The sequence below is a fragment of the Tursiops truncatus genome, chromosome 5 (genome assembly GCF_011762595.2).
Source record: "Tursiops truncatus isolate mTurTru1 chromosome 5, mTurTru1.mat.Y, whole genome shotgun sequence".
Lineage (NCBI taxonomy): Eukaryota > Metazoa > Chordata > Mammalia > Artiodactyla > Delphinidae > Tursiops > Tursiops truncatus.
In genome coordinates, this window is record NC_047038.1 from 129,477,297 (window position 1) to 129,495,493 (window position 18,197).

Here is an 18,197-nt window from a genome sequence, read left to right on the forward strand (position 1 = left end):
CTCAAATCATTTAGCTTCTCTGAACCCGTTTCTTTATATGTGTCATTATAAATGATAAAAATAGTGACCTTCTCATATTTCACGATGCTACATAACTTAGAGGTGTTATGGTAAATGTTTATACTGTGCCCAGCACAAATTTGGCACTCAACCAGTAACGGTAGCCAGTGTGATTTTATCGTTATTATTATTATTCTTAGTCTAACAAGAATAAAATGTTAATAGTTGTATAGGATTTTTATTTCAGAATCGTATTTTGAAGCAATAACTAACACTTTTCACTGTTACATAACAGTCCTATAAAAAGGTAGTGGTAGCCAGCCTCCAAAATGATCCCCAAGGACCCCAGCCTCCTCATATTCACACCCGTAAGTAGTCCCCTCCTGCGCTGTACCGGGGTTGGTCTGTGTGATGAGTATAATATAGCAAAAGTGATGGTGTGTGTGGTAGGAGGATAGTAATTCCCAAAATATGTCTACATCCTTATCCCCACATCCTAAAGCTATGAATACGTTGAATAAATTACATGGCCAAAGGGACTTCGCAGATATGATTAAATTAAAGATCTTACAGTGGGGAGATTATCCTGAATTATCTGGGTGGGTCCAATGTAATCAAAAGGGCTCTTAAAAGATGGGAGGGCCTTCCCTGGTGGCGCAGTGGTTGAGAGTCCGCCTGTCGATGCAGGGGACACGGGTTTGTGCCCCGGTCCGGGAGGATCCCACATGCCGCGGAGCGGCTGGGCCCGTGAGCCATGGCCGCTGAGCCTGCGCGTCCGGAGCCTGTGCTCCGCAACGGGAGAGGCCACAACAGTGAGAGGCCCGCGTACCGCAAAAAAAAAAAAAAAAAAAAAGATGGGAGAGAGTCAGAGTCAGAGAGACTTAAGCATGCTACACTGACAACTTTGAAGATAGAGAAAAGGCCGTGAGCTATAGAATGCAGATGGCCTCTAGAAGCTGGAAAAAGGCAAGGAAATGGATTCTCCTCTAAAGTCCATGCAAGAAACACAGGTCTGTCAGCACCTTGATTTTAGCTCAGAGAAACTCATTTTGGACATCTGGTCTCTAGAACTTGTGTGTGTGAGCCACTAAGTTTGTGGTAATTTGTCACAGCAACAACAGGAAACTAATACCGTATGTCACTTCCAAGATCAGGTCATAAAAGACTGTGGCTTCTGTCTTGGGCTCTGTCTTTTGCATGGCTCACTCTGGGGGAAGCCAGTGTTATGTCGTAAGGACACCTAGGCAGCCTCGGGAGAGGCCCACACGGCAAGGCACTGAAGTCTACCAGCAAACGAGGGAGCTCAGAAGCAGATTCTTCAGCCCTAGTTGAACCTCAGATGACTGCAGCCCCAGCAGACAGCTTCATGAGAGACTCTGAGTCACAACCATCCAGTTCAACTGCTTCTGTATTCCTGATCCACAGAAACTGTGAATAATAAGTGTTTATTGCTTTAAACTGCTAAGTTTCAGGGTAATTTTTAGTACTGCAGGAGATAACTGATACAATCCCCTGTGTAGTTTCCTCCCGCGCACAGTCAGGCTGCCCTGTGTGACCAGTAGAATACTGCACAAGTGATGGTGTGAGACTTCTGAAGATAGGTCCCCAAATCTAGGGCAACTTCCTTAAACCCGTGGAGAGTCCACTCTGGGGAAAGAGAGCTGCCGCGTCACGAGGACGCTCACGCAGCCCTTGGAGGCATCAACTCTCCCCGTACCATGTTGCCCCCACGTGAGAGCCACCTTGGAAGTATATCCTCCAGCTCGAGTCAGGCTTTCCATGCTTCTAGCTCTTCCGCCTTCAAGTCTTTGATCTGAGGCCCCAGACATTGCAGAGCAGAGACCAGCCATGCCAACTGTGCCCTCACTGAACTCTGCACTCACAGAAACCATGAGATAATAAATGTTGTTTTAACCCACTTAGTTTTAAGTGCTTTGTTATGTAGCAATAGATAACTAGTACAAATGTATTAAATATTTACTATCTTCCCACTGCATTTTAGAAAAATACTTTTCATGTCTACAATGTAAGTGTATGAGTACCTTTTCAGTATGTCGATTTAGATGTGCAAACGACTATTTTCACACTCCTTTCCCTGTGACCCGTTGATATCGCGTAATGCGGATATCAGAGAGAATTTGTAGCAACAGACAAATGTTGCCGCATATGCAGGTACGGCTAATGTGTAGCAGACTCTGGATTCTTGGAAAGAAAGTAGCTTGTGTTTTAGACGTGTAGCAGCTTTATTTTTACAGTTGCCACTCATGAAGGTAGAAATCTCTAGTTTATAACTGAGCTCACTTTGCGCACACATTTCCTTATGTCACTCGGTTGGACGCGGGGATGGGAGGCAGGGCGTGAGACGTCTTGACAGTAGCTAATTAAAACAATGTAATCACATCCGGCTTAACTCCTGGTCTCTTGGGAATTCAGTTGGTCTATTCAAACTCCAAACTTCATTTCTGGACGGCGGCCCCTCTGATCTGTTCTTCTCTTCCCTTTCCCTCATTCTCGCCAGACGAGAGGCTGGATCCGGGAAGAATTTTACGTAACGTCTTAAAATGGGGAGGAGGGCGCCCAGCTGATCTGTGCACTGGCCTCTCGTCTTTACTGATCTTCTTGAAGCTGCAGCTCGACCAGCCTCATGTTGGGACATTCTCTGTTCTCACTGCACTGGCTGCTGAGGCTGATGTAACTAGAGGAATCTGTTCTCTTTCACGGTCAGGTCATGGTCTCCCCACCTTCTTCATTGCCTCCACCTTGCTCTTGCCCTTGACTGCCAGTCCCTGAAACTTTGCCATATTATCAAGTCACCATGGAGCCTCACAACATCATCCACTCTCTCTAAAATAGAAACCCTCGGGCAGGCACAGTGGCTCTCAATTGTCAGACCCCCCCTCACGCATCTCAATGAGCTTGGAAATTGTCTTGCTTCTATATGCTCTGGGACTGAGGGGAACTTGGAGGATGGGGACTAATTTTCTCAGCCTGGCTTCTCCAGCTGGTCTGTCAGAATGCTGCAGAATTTTACAATACCTTCCTACTATGAAGACAGGAGCAACTCCTTCTCTGGCCAAGAGGAAGCCTGGGAAAACTTTTTTTTTTTTTTCATATTTCAGCTGTCCTATGTAGCCAGTTAAGTATGGGAGACCGAGGGCTTCCCTGGTGGTGCAGTGGTTAAGAATCTGCCTGCCAATGCAGGAGACGTGGGTTCGAGCCCTGGTCTGGGAAGATCCCACATGCCGCAGAGCAACTAAGCCCGTGCGCCACAACTACTGAGCCTGAGCTCCAGAGCCTGTGAGCCACAACTACTGAGCCCATGTGCCTAGAGCCTGTGCTTCTCAACAAGAGAAGCCACCGCAGTGAGAAGCCCGCGCACCACAACAAAGAGTAGCCCCTACTCGCTGCAACTAGAGGAAGTCCATGCACGGCAGCGAAGACCCAACGCAGCCAAAAATAAATAAATAAAAATAAATTTATTTAAAAAATATATATGGGAGACCTAATCATCAACAAATTAATCTTGTACCTTTCAGGTAGAATTAAAGTGAGCAATTTGTAACTTCATCCTATATGTATTCAGTGTGGAGCAATGCTAGATAAATGCTTTTAAATACCTTCTTGTTCATGCCTCCAAGTGTACATAGAATTTTGTTTTATGATAGTAAACTTGCCTATTCATATCCTCATCAGAACAGCATGCTGCATGTGGCAGTGTGTCATCACGTACCAGACTACACAGCATATATCATCAAGTCTAGCAAGGCTGATGTGATCCTCTTTCTACCCAAAGACAGCTTTTGGGGGTGGGGGCCCAGGGGTCCTGAAACAATTTAGCAATTCGGTCCATGAAAACAATGGAAGAAGAGAATGGAGACCATATTTCAAAGTCCTGTGCAGATCTCCACAGACAAGATGTCACAGTGCGCTGGGCCTCCAGGGACACCCAGCTTGGAGATGTATCCCTCAGGAGTAAACTCTGAGTCAGGGAAAGCTGGGGAGACGACAACAGTCTGATCACCAGCCCTGGGCTCATCCTATAAACCACTTTCTCTTTCCTCTTTCTTTCCCTGCCTTCATTTGCCAGTATAAAGTACCAATTAAGAGCACAGCTTCTAGAGACAGACGTCCTGATTCCAATTCCAACTCGGCCACTTACTAACCATGAGAACTTGGTCATGTTACTTAGCCTTTCTTTGTCTTAGTTTTCTGATCTGTGAATAAAATGAGGATGCTAGGAATAGTATCCCCCCCAGTGGGCTGTGGTGGGAGACTAAATAAAATTATATTTGTTAAGTCGTCGGAATGCTGGGAAACCATAATTACGAGTCATCATGACTTTCCCTCTACTTTGTCTTCCCACTTTCTGTTAGTCAACGGAGCTGCCATAACAAAATACCACAGACTGGGCGGCTTAAACGACAGACGTTTATTTCTCACAGTTTGGGAGGCTGGGAAGTCTAAGATCGTGGTACCAGCAAGGTAGGTTTCGTTCCGAGGCATGTTTTGTAAGCAGCTGGCCTTGCGTTCTCACATGACTCTTCTTTGTGTGCACACAGGGCTTGAGAGAGAAAGAGATTGATCTCTGATATTCCTTCCTACGAAGACAATTCTATGAGAGCACCACCCTTATGATTTTATTTAACCTTAATTGGTTCCTTAGAGCCCTTATCTCCAAATACAGACCCACTGGGGGGTAGGGTTTCAACATACGAATTTTGCGGGGGACACAAACATTCATTATAACAGTTCCTCCTCATGCCCATACTCAATTTCTTCTTTTACCCCCAGTTCCTGTACCTAAAGTCAAAACTAGATTTACTAAATGGCTAGAGGCTCTCAGTAAACATCACACAGGCCAAAATAGCTGATGCAATAGAATGCTAGGTATTTCATAGTTTCTACATTTTGTTAAAACGTATCACCTGGGTTGGGCGTGCGCTCATGTTTAGTTAGTAATAAAGAATAGTTTGTAACACCTACCTATTCTACAAACGATGCTGCCTAAAACACTACCCTAAAACTCAGTGGCTAAAAAGAATAAGCGTTTATTGCTCATACAGCTAGAATCAGGTACAGCTCAGAGACTAAGGCTGTGTGATTCTCCTGGCCTCAACTGGCCTCTCTTGTCTGTCTGGGAGCAGACTGGCTGGGTCCTCATTTTCCTGGGCTCTATCCGGCCGGGGCAACTCAGCTTTCCAGGTCTCGTTCTCATGACTCTCACATCCTTCCAGAAGGCTCTTCCAGGCACGTTATTCCCTGAGGTGCCCACGTGAGCTCCATCCCCAGTCCTGAAAAAAGGAAAGCAAAAGGAAACACTGGAGGTATCATGGGAGAAATGAGCATCGCACCCAATTTTCAACGTATTCCACCCAAGAGCATTTTACCACATCTACCTCCCTGCTCCTTTTGTTTTCACTTAAAAAAAAACTCATAAGTTTAAACCAGAGAGGCTATGTGATTACAAATGGTGTATGCCGGTGGAAAAAGTTTTATGTAATTCACCAATTACCCGTTGGGCACATAGAACATATTAGTGTAAATGAAACCATGGTGCCTATACTAAGAAAAAAGTCTTTCTTCATAAGGGTAGTGTCTTTTTTGGTTCTTTGAATTTTGCTGGGGTTTTTTGTTTTGTTTTTAGGAAACATTTAGAGAAAATCCTGAAAATAATTGAACATCATTTCTTATTCTGTTTCTCAAACTGAGAAACTTTTTTTTAATGTGTGCAGTATACCACACACACAAAAAGAGCATACCAATATACATCAGAAGGCGGAGAGTATCAAAGGCTATTTTTTGAAAATGTATTACATCCTAGTCATCTCCTTGTTTACACTGAAGCATCCAGATACCGCCGAGAATGAGGGGATTTGATTTGGGGAAATTAAACTGTGACGTGCTGCCACCTTGTGTACTACGCCTGTAATCACCATTATTTTCCATTCTTATCTGTAGAATACTAACCAGAAAAAAATACTGCAATGAAGGAGACATTTTGTCCTTGCAAAAGGCAGGGTTTCTTAATCCTTCTAGTGCACATGGGACTCTTTGGCAACCTATGTACCCCTTTTGTAATAATGTTTTTAAGTGTATGGAATAAAACACTAGAATTAGAAACTATATTGACATATAGTTACCAAAAGATTTAAAATGACAAATGTGAAATAGACTAACATGTATGCTTCTTCGTTAACTACTAGGATCTCAAATTAGTGAATAGAGTCAACATATTTGAGATATTGACAACATGTGATGTGATTTGAAAATGTGTCACAGGCTAATGTTATTGTTTGCTGCCTACGTTCATACTTGAAGGACATGCTAAACTACAGCTAGAAATTATTGGAAAAAATTGTTATTTTTTCCTGTCTAAGTTGACAGACCACTTGAGTTCGAGCCACAGGCCCCTTGGGATTCAGAGACTCCAAAATAATCATTCCTGACCCTTAATATAGTTTATATTTGATCACTAAACAAGGAAGTATTAGACATCAAAACTTCTAAAAATAAATCTTCGTTAAGACCCTACCAATCTGTAGAAATCTGCTTTGTATAAGGTATTTTTAAAGAATAAAACACTATTTTTCTCTCATAACTATTATTTTTCTACATCGTGCTATAATGAACATTTATATGATACAGAATATTTCTACTACTTTTATAATCATGGATTAAAGTATAGGTCTACAAAATATATGCTTAGTTTTATTTGATTTCTCAAGGAACTGACTAGATTACCTGGAATTTGGTCCAGGACTTGTCTTTAATTGGTTCAATGAACTTGCACATTTTTTCCCTTTTGCCTCCCTCTCTCTTTCTTTCCTCCTTTCCTCCCTTTCTTTTTCTTTGCTATCTTCCTTCCTTTTTTCTTCCCTTTTCCCTGCTCCCTTGCTCTTCTCCCCCTCTCCCCCTTCTCTCTTCCTCTTTCTTTCTCTCTCCCCTTTATTTTATTTTGCCTTCCACAAATTTTAATAAGAGACAAACATGTGCTAAGAGCTGTGCTAAGCGGTGTGGGTGATGATCTCAGGGACTTTACAGTTAATCATAATAAAGCATGAGCCAGAGGCAGATTGACCACAGACCTAAAGAAGCTTAAGCTTCTGTGTACAGCTGCTCTCCTCCATATCCACAGGGGCCGCGTCTATCGATTTAACTAACAGCAGATGGAAAATATTCAGGAAAAAATTTTTCAGAAAGTTCCCAAAAGCACAACTTGAATTTGCCACACTCCAGCAGCTATTTACATAGCATTAGCATTCTATTTACAACTATTTACGTAGCATTTCTATTTCATTAGGTATTATAAGTAATCTAGAGTGATTTAAAGTATACAGGAGGATGTGTGCAGGTTATATTGCAAATACTACACCATTTTGCATGAAGGACTTGAACATCCGTGGATTTTGGCATCTTCTAGGGGTCCTGGAACCCATCCCTCTCAGACACAGAAGGATGACTGTACTTCACTTTCATGGTTCCCAAGAGACTTGGTAATGATTTTACATGTTTAGATAGTTTTATAAAGTTTACAAAGTGAGAAATTTAAACCACAATCAGTTAAGACCACTATCCCTTTCAGTTCCTACTTCCCTTCAGGTTCATTGCTTTTAGAGTGCCTAGGCATTTTGAGATCCAGCTAAGCAGAGGCTGAGTAGGGGATACATTTAGTTTGAGTTTAGTGAGATATATTTATGTGGTTCATACTAATTTTCATGCACAGGGAAGTCTCCCAACGTCACGGGTACCTGTCAATAAATACCTAAGAATTTTATCTAGGCATTTTCTCCTACTTAGTTAATTTTGCATACTTATGAAGAAATCTACATATGATTTGTAATTTTAGCCATCACGAGGAAAGTAGCCAAGTCTATGGGGCTGTGAAGGTCAACATTCCATAGGCCTTTCCTCACCAGGTTAAAATCATCTAAGAAGTGATACTTATCTGGTTTTGCCCACTTGGAGCACCAGACTCAAGTAGAATCGTCAGAATCTACTCCATTTAAGTATTTCTCTCTATAAATACCTAAAGCGGTCTTTGGTTGTTTTAACACATGGCCCTATGAAGTTAACCAGAGATTGTTGCCTGTGACCGAAACACCGTCCCCTAAGGAGATGCTGACTTTGCAGTGTGTCAGCTTGGCCGGGCTGAACTGCATTTCCTAGAGCTCTCTTTCCTGTGTATCTCTGGTTAGGCCCAGGAGAGATTATTGCGTGAGATTTGGAGGACGGAGGTGAAGCCGCAGCTATTTTTGTAGCTCACACACGTTGTCATTTATCTGCTTTCTTACCTCGTTGGTGGAAAGTAGCTGCTCCACCTTTCCCAGGACCCTCTTCCTTCCTTCCAGCTCCTGGGCCTGGAGTATGTTTAGCGACATGACGGAGGCTCCCAGCTTCTGCAAGACACCCATTCCCTCAGCATCAGACACAGAACTGACACAAGGTTCAGTCCCTCCTCCTGAGCTCCCAGCTCCCACAATTGCATAAAATCCAATCTCTATAACAAATCTCTGATTGTTACAGATATACTTCCTAATGGTTCTGCTTCTCTGATTGGACCCCGACTGATACAAAGACATATACCAATCTATAGACAACATACTACAATGGCTAGATAACTTCCAGTCTTTCTCGCTGAAGGAACTGGTGATTGTGTTTAACCAGCCTAGTAAAGTCTCTGTTCTAATACTACCTGGACCCCTTACCCACCTCCAGGATTCCCACCTGCCCTACTACGTTCGTGCGGGAAGGCCATCAGAGAGTGCCCTCAGCCTGAGCCCCCACTCGTTTATTCTCCCAGTGCACAGTCCCTGGGGTGTTATCTGCATCCCCCCAAGCTGTGATGGTGGGAGGGACACGTACAAACCTAGAAGAGTCCCACTGAGAATGGAGCCACCTGCTCTGCAGCCCTGCGACATCCCCCAGGTTATACCACTCATCGTGGCCTGGCAGCAGGAGCTCGGGAGGGTGCAGGCTCTACTGTTTAATCCCTTCATGTCTATCACACTGTGGGTTATAGCAGCTCTAGTTGGTAGCCTGGGATTTCCCAAAAAAACCTGTACATTAGGCCGAGTCATATCCCTAAAACCTGGTATGTGGCTCTAGAATGGTATTCAGTGGATATCGATTCCCAAGTGCAGGCTACAAAATGTTGGTGGCGTGTCCTGCCTCAGGTTCAGGGCTAGTCCCAAATTTACCTATACAGACATCAAGAAAGATGAAGCCTTTTATTTCGTATTCCTATTTCACATCCTTTAAAAATAGCTTTTTAATATAATAGCTCAACTATCATCTCCTATTTGAGGTCTTCCTCAATTCCTCCAGACAGCTAATATCTTCTCTGTTTAGTGTATAATCTCATTAGAGCAAAACTCACATTATATAGTGATTGGATACTTGTCCAGCTTAGCCACAAGACTGTAATCACTCAGGGTTAAAAAAAAAATCACACTTCATTCACTTTTGCCTAACCTAGTGCCTAGCATATTAATGAATTTTTATTAAAATTTTGATAAATGAATTTGTAAGTTATTTTTGTCAGCTCTAAATTTCTTGGGGAAAATAACTCATAGTTCCTTTTATATGTTACCAAATATCTGGATGTATACTGATAAGCTGTCTAACAACTAAAATATTTACTACCATTTCTGACTCTCTGCAACAGTGTTATCCGGTAGAACTTTCTGCAGTGGTGGCAGAAATTTCTCTCTGCAATTAGGAACTTGAAATGTGGTCAGCACAGCTCTAGATGTTGGATAATATGTAGACATTTCCACAAGGATAATCTAGATTATGACTTTGAGTCTTTTAAAAATGCCACAAACAAAGCTCTCTCAGTTTCCTCCCTCTGAAAGTCAGTTTTCTGAACTCGAACTGACTATAGATACAGAGGGAAAATATCTCATCCAAGAACAGATATTGATAAGATAATCTTTTCCCCCCAAAATGGTCTTGGAGTTGAATAACATCATTGATTTTGGGCTGTTATTAATAACCTTCAAATGTTTCCCATTCATAATTATATGTTCTATTTTTAAAGTATTAAAAAATTTTTTTTTAATAATCTAACAAAATAGGATAAAAGATAAGCCTGTTAGGCCAATGTTACCTATCGCATAAGCTCATAGTAGTTTTTCAAGCAAGGTTATGACTCTGAGTAGAGAGCCATTTTATGCACTATAATATATTTTTACTGTAAAATGAACTACTACTGTTGGCTAATAATCTTCATTTTAATCTCTCCTTAAAAAACGTTTTCCTGAGATTCTAGAGCCATTGTGTTAAAAGAACTATGCACAGTTTACTAAACACATTTATACACAGCTGTCTATTAAACATAAATATTGAGTTCTGAGGTCAATGCCAGTTTTGTTTTGGGGTTAGGAAGAGGGGCATTTTTGCCCTTTTCCTCAAAAAGAGACAATAGTTAAAAACAAATCTATAAAACTTATTAATTTATTCAGTATTCCTGGATTGAATACATCCAAAAAACACTCAACGGTAGTAAGAACATTTCAGCTGGTAAAGTTTATAAGAGAGGACTGTAAAATGGATGGTATATCTGAAGAGTTATCACATATGTGTTATGCACTTGCATTTATCAAAGAACCCAGGAGACAAGTGGCAAGTGTACATTTTTAAGAAGAGTTTACATTCGGAGATACTAATTTAAACCAAGGATCTCAACAGAATTAGCTAACCAGCTAGCCTCACAATGACTAAATTAAAAAAGCCACACTAACGAAGCATTTCATCTATTATTTAACTGTAGAATTTTTTTAAGTAAAATGAGATCCATTTTTCCAAAGCATCGGGTGATACTGCGAGTGTGAAAGCGAATTAAGATCCAGAGGAACTGCAGGATAAAAAATACAGAAAATGAAATCTGTTCTTTATATAATATTCAAGATTTGTGTTCATATACCACATTTTTGAAAATCTGCTGAATGCATTTGTTTATACAGAGCTGGGTTTGAATCTTAGGCCCATCACTTACTAGTATTCTTGGGCAGATTCTGTGCCTCAGTTTCTCCATCCATAAAGTATAGATAATCATCATCATGGCTTTTTATATAAGAAGCATTTAGAACTTGAAGTGCTCCATAAATACTAGTCTCAGTAAAGGCAAAGTTGGCTAATAGGAGGGTGTTTTCTGAAATTCCTCATATTCACGTCTCTTGTCTTTAGTTATTTCTTAAGATGTAAATCTTGATAATATAATCTTCAATAATGTCTTTTAGTATCTCTCAAGTATAAGCTGTAGCAAGATAAATCAGGACAGTTGTACGCCTGCAGAAAGAGCAAGGGTTATGAAATTGTAATCGAGTCAAACTAAAATTCTACTTATTGCCTTATAAGTGTCTAAGAACATATGCAAAAATAATTATGAACAGTAAATTTAACATCAGTAGCAAAAGTAACCTTTTGCTAGTGAAGCACAGAAGCAATTGTAATATCATTATATTGCAACTTAAAGTTGCTAGTGAGATTCTCCTTAAAAATTTGAAGCTTTTTTTTTTTTTAATCAGAAATAACAGAAAGAGGGGAAAAAAAGGGAATCTGTATTCTGTTCCAGAATTCTAGTAGGAGATGAATCACAGGAGGGAGAATCAGTGACAGCTGGAAAAAAGAAAAGTAAGCAGACCAAATCCCTAAGGCCTGAAAGAAGAAAGGATTATATTGAAAACTGACCTCAGATGAAGAGAATGACCCAAGTGCTTAACCAGCAGGAGGGCCCATATGTTACCTAACAGCAGGGAGACGGAAAGATGCCCAGTCAGGGATTCTATCAACCTTCTGATTAGATCATGAATGCAAGTGTCATTGGAGTTAGATCTAAGTCTAAATCTTGGCCCAATCATTTGCTAAGAATGCAACATAAAGCAAGTTGTTTAAACTCTCTTAGCTTCATTTTCATTCTTGTAAAAATGAGGATAATATTTGTAGTTTCTTACAGTTTTGTGACATTAAAAAAGACATCTGTAAGGTAATTAGCATGATTTCTGGCAGAAAGTAAGTTTAATAATATTTGAAGCAAATATTTGAAGATGAGAGGTCCCTAAGTAACTGTAGATTAGCAGATATTAATTAAACTGTTAATTACCAGGTTGAGTCGTCGAGCTATGAATTGACTAATAGCTCTAGACAAAGTCATTTATTAAAGCTGTTATGCCTTTTCTCTTTTTTTTGATCTTGGTAGTTTTACTTAGATTCTCTTTTATTTTGGTTTGTTGATCTTTCTCATGACCTCCTCACCCAGTGCCTCCAAAGTCAGCTATGATGGGATATGAGGTCGTACTAAAAATGTCTACATGCTTCTGAAACTCAGGACCAGTCTTTACTTGATGCCCCATTTAGAAATATTCCTACTGACTTAACCACCCTAAGGAAGGCTTCTGCCTTTAGAAAACAGTGTAGACTTCACATGCACTGGCTTCGATGTGTTATGGCTATCACAAGGACAGGGAAGTCATATATACCCACATATATACCCACATTCTACTCAACTATTAATAGCAAGTTTGTTTACAGATTCAAGATAACTGGCAAACAAGCATTCTCCCCAATAAACAGTTATCACTTCCCCTTGGTAGGCCACTAATACTACAAGCTATGAAGAGGATATAAAAAAGATCCAGAAGAATCTGATCTTTTAAATGTGATTTAACTTACGTTTAAGTCCTTAGTGATGTGATGCAGAAAAAAAGGTTATAATAAGTACAGCCTCTAGACTGTGCATCACAAGTCTGAGTTACTTAACCTCTCTTGACTTTAGTTTCCTCCTGTGAGAAGTAAAGCAGTTCAACTACCTGATCTATTAATTCCCTGCTAAATCAATCTATCAGTGTGATGGGTACTTAAGGAGCTAAGGACAGTTTATTTAACAGGTACATTTGTCTCCCAGAATATAAAAGTAGATCATTTTAGAAGACAGCAGTGGTAGTTTTTTAAAAAGCATTAATAAAGGTATCCCTTGGAAAGTATATCAGTAGAAAATGGAAATAAATCTAGGCCCAATCACGTTGCTGTGACACTGTTCAGTCACTCACCATCTTGTTTTCCACTCACTGATCAAAAATAATTGCATTAGTTCATTTACACCTAGAAATTAAGGATTTATTTCTTCAAATCCATAGTTCATGACCCTTAAGAAAAAAAATGAGGGAATGATTAATTGCAGCCTCCTCAGTGTCTAGTTAGAATGTAGATAAATCTATATGATACCTGTATTTGTCTCCTAGGGCTGCTCTAACAAAGTACCAAAAGCTAGGTGGCTTAAAACAACAGAAGTTTATTGTCTCACTCTTCTGGAGGCTAAAAATCTGAAATCAAGGTGTCCCAGGACCTTGATTCTCTCTGACAGGAGAAAATCCTTCCTTGCCTCTTCCTAGCTTGTAGTGTTTTCCAACAATCCTTAGCTTTCCTTAGCTTGTAGATGTGCCACTCTAGGCACATGGCCATCTTCACATCTGCTTCCTTCTATGTGTTTGTATCCAAATTTCCCCTTTTTATAAGGACACCAGTCATATTGGATTAGGGTCCACCCTCATGAACTCCTCTTAACCTGATTAAATTTGCAAAGACCCTATTTCCAGACAAGGTAATATTCTGAGGTACTGGGGGTTAGAACTTCAGTGCATCTTTGGAAGAGGACAGAATTCACCCCATGACAATATATATTCCCTTGTAAAAAAAAAATCAGTGAATACACAAGATGTAGTTTTGTCAAGGACCAGGAACTGAAAGAAATGTCACACAGGGCATTTATCACATGTATAAACAGATACAGCTCACCAAAACTATCAGGAAATGTAGAGATACTGACTAAGATGGATTTTTACCTAGCTGACTGAGATACTATCTTGGCAATAAAATATTGTAAGAATAAATATTCATAATAGCTTGGATTTTTTTTTAGATCTTACTAGTTTCCAGACACTGTTCTAAATGTTTGACCTGTATTAATACATTTAATTCCTTCTATAACACTACAAGGTTTATTTACAAGAATTATTATCAACATTATCCCCATTTTATAGCTGAGAAAATTGAGGCATAAAGAGATTAAGTAATTGATCAAAGCCACACAACTATTAAGTAGCAAAACTAGGATTTGAACTCAAGGAGTCTGGCTGCAGAAGGTTTGCTGTTAATCACTGTGAATGGTCCCCTCATTTACAGTTTAGTAGTGAAGCAAGTCTTATCACCATGAAATGACTTAAAAACAAATACAGTTGATCCTTGAACAACACAGGGGTTAGGGATGCCTACCCTCCACGCAGTCAAATATTCTGAGTATATCTTTACAGTTGGCCCTCCTGTCCATGGTTCCACACCAGTGGATTCAACTAACTGCAGGTTGTGTTGTCCTGTAGTACATATTTATGAGAAAAAATCACCATATAAGTGGACCTGAGCTGTTCAAACCCACGTTGATCAAGGGTCCACTATAGTCTTTTGTGCATATCAGAGATCAAAATGTTAAATAGAAAAAGTGAAGGACCATAAAGGTTATTTTTTAAGTCTGACCAGCTTTTTATATCAAAGATATTAAAAGATCATTATGTTATAAAAGGATGCTAATTAGAAATAAGAATACCAAGCACCTGAGAAATGACTAATAAGCTGTTGATATGTTAATATAAGGCTATCTAATATCCAATTTTCATAGAATCTCTGGGTATAAACTATGTTTTTCAATTAGAAAAACTTAACATGCATTTGCTTTAATGATGAAGAAATGAATTTCTCAAAAATGCTAAGTGAATTTCTTTTTTATTTGGTGGATTTTTTTATCCTAGAGGACACAGTCCTTTTGACCAAAAATTTCTGTCTAGTCCTCTTGATAAGATTAAATTATTTAATTTAGGAATAAGTTTAACCAGGGAGATGAAAGACCTGTACGCTGAAACCTATAGGACATTGTTGAAAGTAATTGAAGAAGACACAAAGAAATGGAAAGATATTTTGTGATCATTAATTGGAAGAATTAACATCATTAAAATGTCCATATTACCTAAAGCAATCTACAGATTCAATGCAGTTGCTCTCAAAACCTCAGTGACATTTTTTCACAGAAATAAAACAAAAATCCTAAAATTTATATGGAACCACAAAAGACCCTGAATAGCCAAAGCAATCCTGAGGCGGGGGGAACAAGCTGGAGGTATCACACTCCCTGATTTCAAATTATAACTACAAAGCTATAGTAATCAAAATATCATGCCATTGGCAGAAAAACAGACACACAGATCAATGAAACAGAACTGAGAGCCCAGAAGTAAACCCACACATATATGGACAATTAATTTTGACAAAGGAGCAAAGAACATACACTAGAGAAAGGAAAGTCTCTTCAATAAATAGTGTGGGAAAACTAGACAGCCACATGCAAAAGAATGAAACCAGACCACTCTCTTACAACATACACAAAAATCAATTCAAAATGGATTAAAGATTTGAATGTAAGACCTGAAACCATAAAACTTCTAGAAGAAGCATAGCAGCATGCCCTTTGACACAGACATCAGTTTATGCAATATCAATGCTCAAGACACTTGTCTTAGCAATATCTTTCTGGATATGTCTCCTCAGGCCAGGGAAACAAAAGGGAAATAAACAAATGGGACTACATAAACTAAAAAAATACTTCTGCATGGCAAAGGAAGCCATCATCAAAACGAAAAGACAACCTATCAAGTGGGGGAAGATATTTGCAAAACCTATATATGAAAAGGGGTTACTATTCAAAATACATAAAGAACACAACAACTCAACCACAGAAAAACAAACAACCTGACTTAAAAATGGGCAGAGGATCTAAATAGACGTTTTTCCAAAGAAGACATACAGATGGCCAACAGGCACATGAAAGATATTCAACATTACTGATTATTAGGGAAATGCAAATCAAAACCACAAGGAGTCATCACCTAACACCCGTTAGAATGGTTATTATCAAAAAGACAAGGATTAACAAATGTTGATGAGGGTGTGGAGAAAAGTGAACCCTCCTACACTGTTGGTGGGAATGTAAGTCAGGGCAGCCACTGTGGAAAATAGTATGGAGATTTCTTGAAAAGTTAAGAATAGAGCTACCATGTGGTCCAGCTATTCCACTTCTGGGTATTTATTCAAAGAACACAGAAACACTAATTTGAAAAGATACATGCACCCCTATGTTCATCGCAGCATTATTTACAATAGCCAGGATATGGAAACAACCTAAGTGTCCATCAACAGATGAATGGATAAAGAAGATGTGGTATATGTATACAGTAGAATACTACTTAGCCATAAAAAAGAAGAAATCTTGCCTTTTGCAACAACATAGATAGACCTTGAGAGTATTATGCTAAGTGAAATACGTCAGATGGAGAAATACAAATACTATATGATCTCACTCATATGTAGAATATAAATAAACAAATAAATAAATAGGAAGTGAACAAACCAACCAAACAGTAACAAACACATAGAGAACAGAGTAATGGTTACAAAGGGGAAGGGGGGTTGGGGGGAGGGCAAAATACGTAAATGGGGTCACCTATATGGTGACAAACGGAAACTAAACTTTTGGAGGTGAGCACGCTGTAGTGTATAACGAAGTTGAAATACACACACGAAACTTACATAAAGTTGTAAACCAATGTTACCTCAATGAAAAATTTTAACTAAATTATTTTTTAAATTGTATGTACTTTTAGCATATAGGCACAATTACACATAAACATTACCATTTATTGATTTAAATATTCCTTTTAAGTGGCCTTTAAAAATGGATGTGTCATTATAACATCAATGCTTTAAACAATTATCAAATCTTAAAATTGCAATCATAACTCGGGCTTGTTTGTTTACAATTGGGCCATTATTTTAAAACTAAAAAAAAATGTTAAGATATATAAAGCCTTAGCACAGATCATCTTAGGGAAAATTTTTAGCCTGTATGTTTAAAGGTTGTATCTGTGACTGGAACTGAGAGTCCCAAAGGCGTTGGATTGCACGTATTCTCCTTGTAATCAACAGTTTACGTCTAGTTTCTTGGTTCTGTTTTATACATATATTGTCGAACTGCTTTGCAAAGTGCTGTGTTTTAAGACCTACTTAGGTTAAATTTAATTGTACTAATCTTTTAGCTTCATTGTTTATTCTATGATAAGTGGTGTATTTTCACTTTAATGCAGTCTTTTCCCAGAAATGTTTTATGAGCAATTATAATTCATGCTTAAAAAGTAATATTCATAAGTGGATGGTAGTTAAATTTCACATGCAAAAGCAATGCTATAGGTAAAAAGAAAAATCTTTGATGACTGTTGTCCTCGAAAGCACCAGGACATTACTGACAGATACTATTTTTAGCAATGGCAACATGTCAAAGTCACCAAACTTTTCATAATATATTTTTCTAACCGAATGCACACAATAAGGAATATTTCTAAAGAAGCCATATTTTAAGCCCACAAGTGCTTTCTGAATTATGCTCAGTATTAAGGACATACTTAATACTGTACTCTGCAGATTTCCTTCAGTAGTTCATTATAATTATTTTATTATTACATTTCTGATTTTTCAAAACACGTAGATGTGTCAAGAAAGTATCATATAATGAAACTGATAATTGTAATATTATTACACACCCAGTTAAGCCAGTTAGTGATTTTCTGAGTGAAATAGCTTTATTACTTGATACCAAATATTATTTTATTTTATATCAGAAAAAATCTTTCTGTTTCATTAATGCTAAAGGCATGAGGTAATCACATCAAAGGCTTATTATGGAAACCTTTATGTAGATTCAAAATGATTTTTAATTATTTATGCTTTTGTTCATAAAACAGTTATCTGTCAACTAGAAGTATAAAAAGGCCAGCTTGTAAAAGTGTGTTCATTACATATGATAGCTGGCGTGGATATCACTCGAGGTTTTGGGTCATTTTTCTATATCTGATAGCAGATGTAGGCTGAAAATAGGAATTGAAATAAATCTTAAAGTTGGACCAGAAGGGGGAGAAGGGAAGGGGAGGCTATTATTTTAAGTGAGAAAATTAATTAATGATGCTGTTACCATCATTGGCAGACTTGGCATTTTTAGATAGTTTTAGAATAGATTGTCAGTATATAAAAAGATTTTCATTAGTATGGATAAATCTGATACACTATAAAGTTGAAATATAACTGGACACCTTAAAAAAACA

General features: G+C 38.7%; 1 protein-coding gene across 2 annotated transcripts in view; it reads right to left on the reverse strand.

Annotated features, from left to right (window-relative positions):
* Nucleotides 1–4,414: 4,414 nt before the first annotated feature.
* Nucleotides 4,415–18,197, reverse strand: part of LOC109548532 (tigger transposable element-derived protein 2) — a 46,879-nt gene continuing 33,096 nt past the window's right edge. The window contains exons 2-5 of one of the 2 annotated variants that reach the window (XR_012332181.1): nucleotides 10,997–11,289; nucleotides 8,292–8,396; nucleotides 4,984–5,291; nucleotides 4,415–4,561 (exon numbers count right to left, since the gene is read on the reverse strand). The gene's annotated coding sequence lies outside the window, so the exon portion shown is untranslated. Of the gene's footprint in view, nucleotides 5,292–8,291; nucleotides 8,397–10,996; nucleotides 11,290–18,197 lie in introns of both variants that reach the window. The other variant, XR_002174627.3, reaches the window with a different exon arrangement.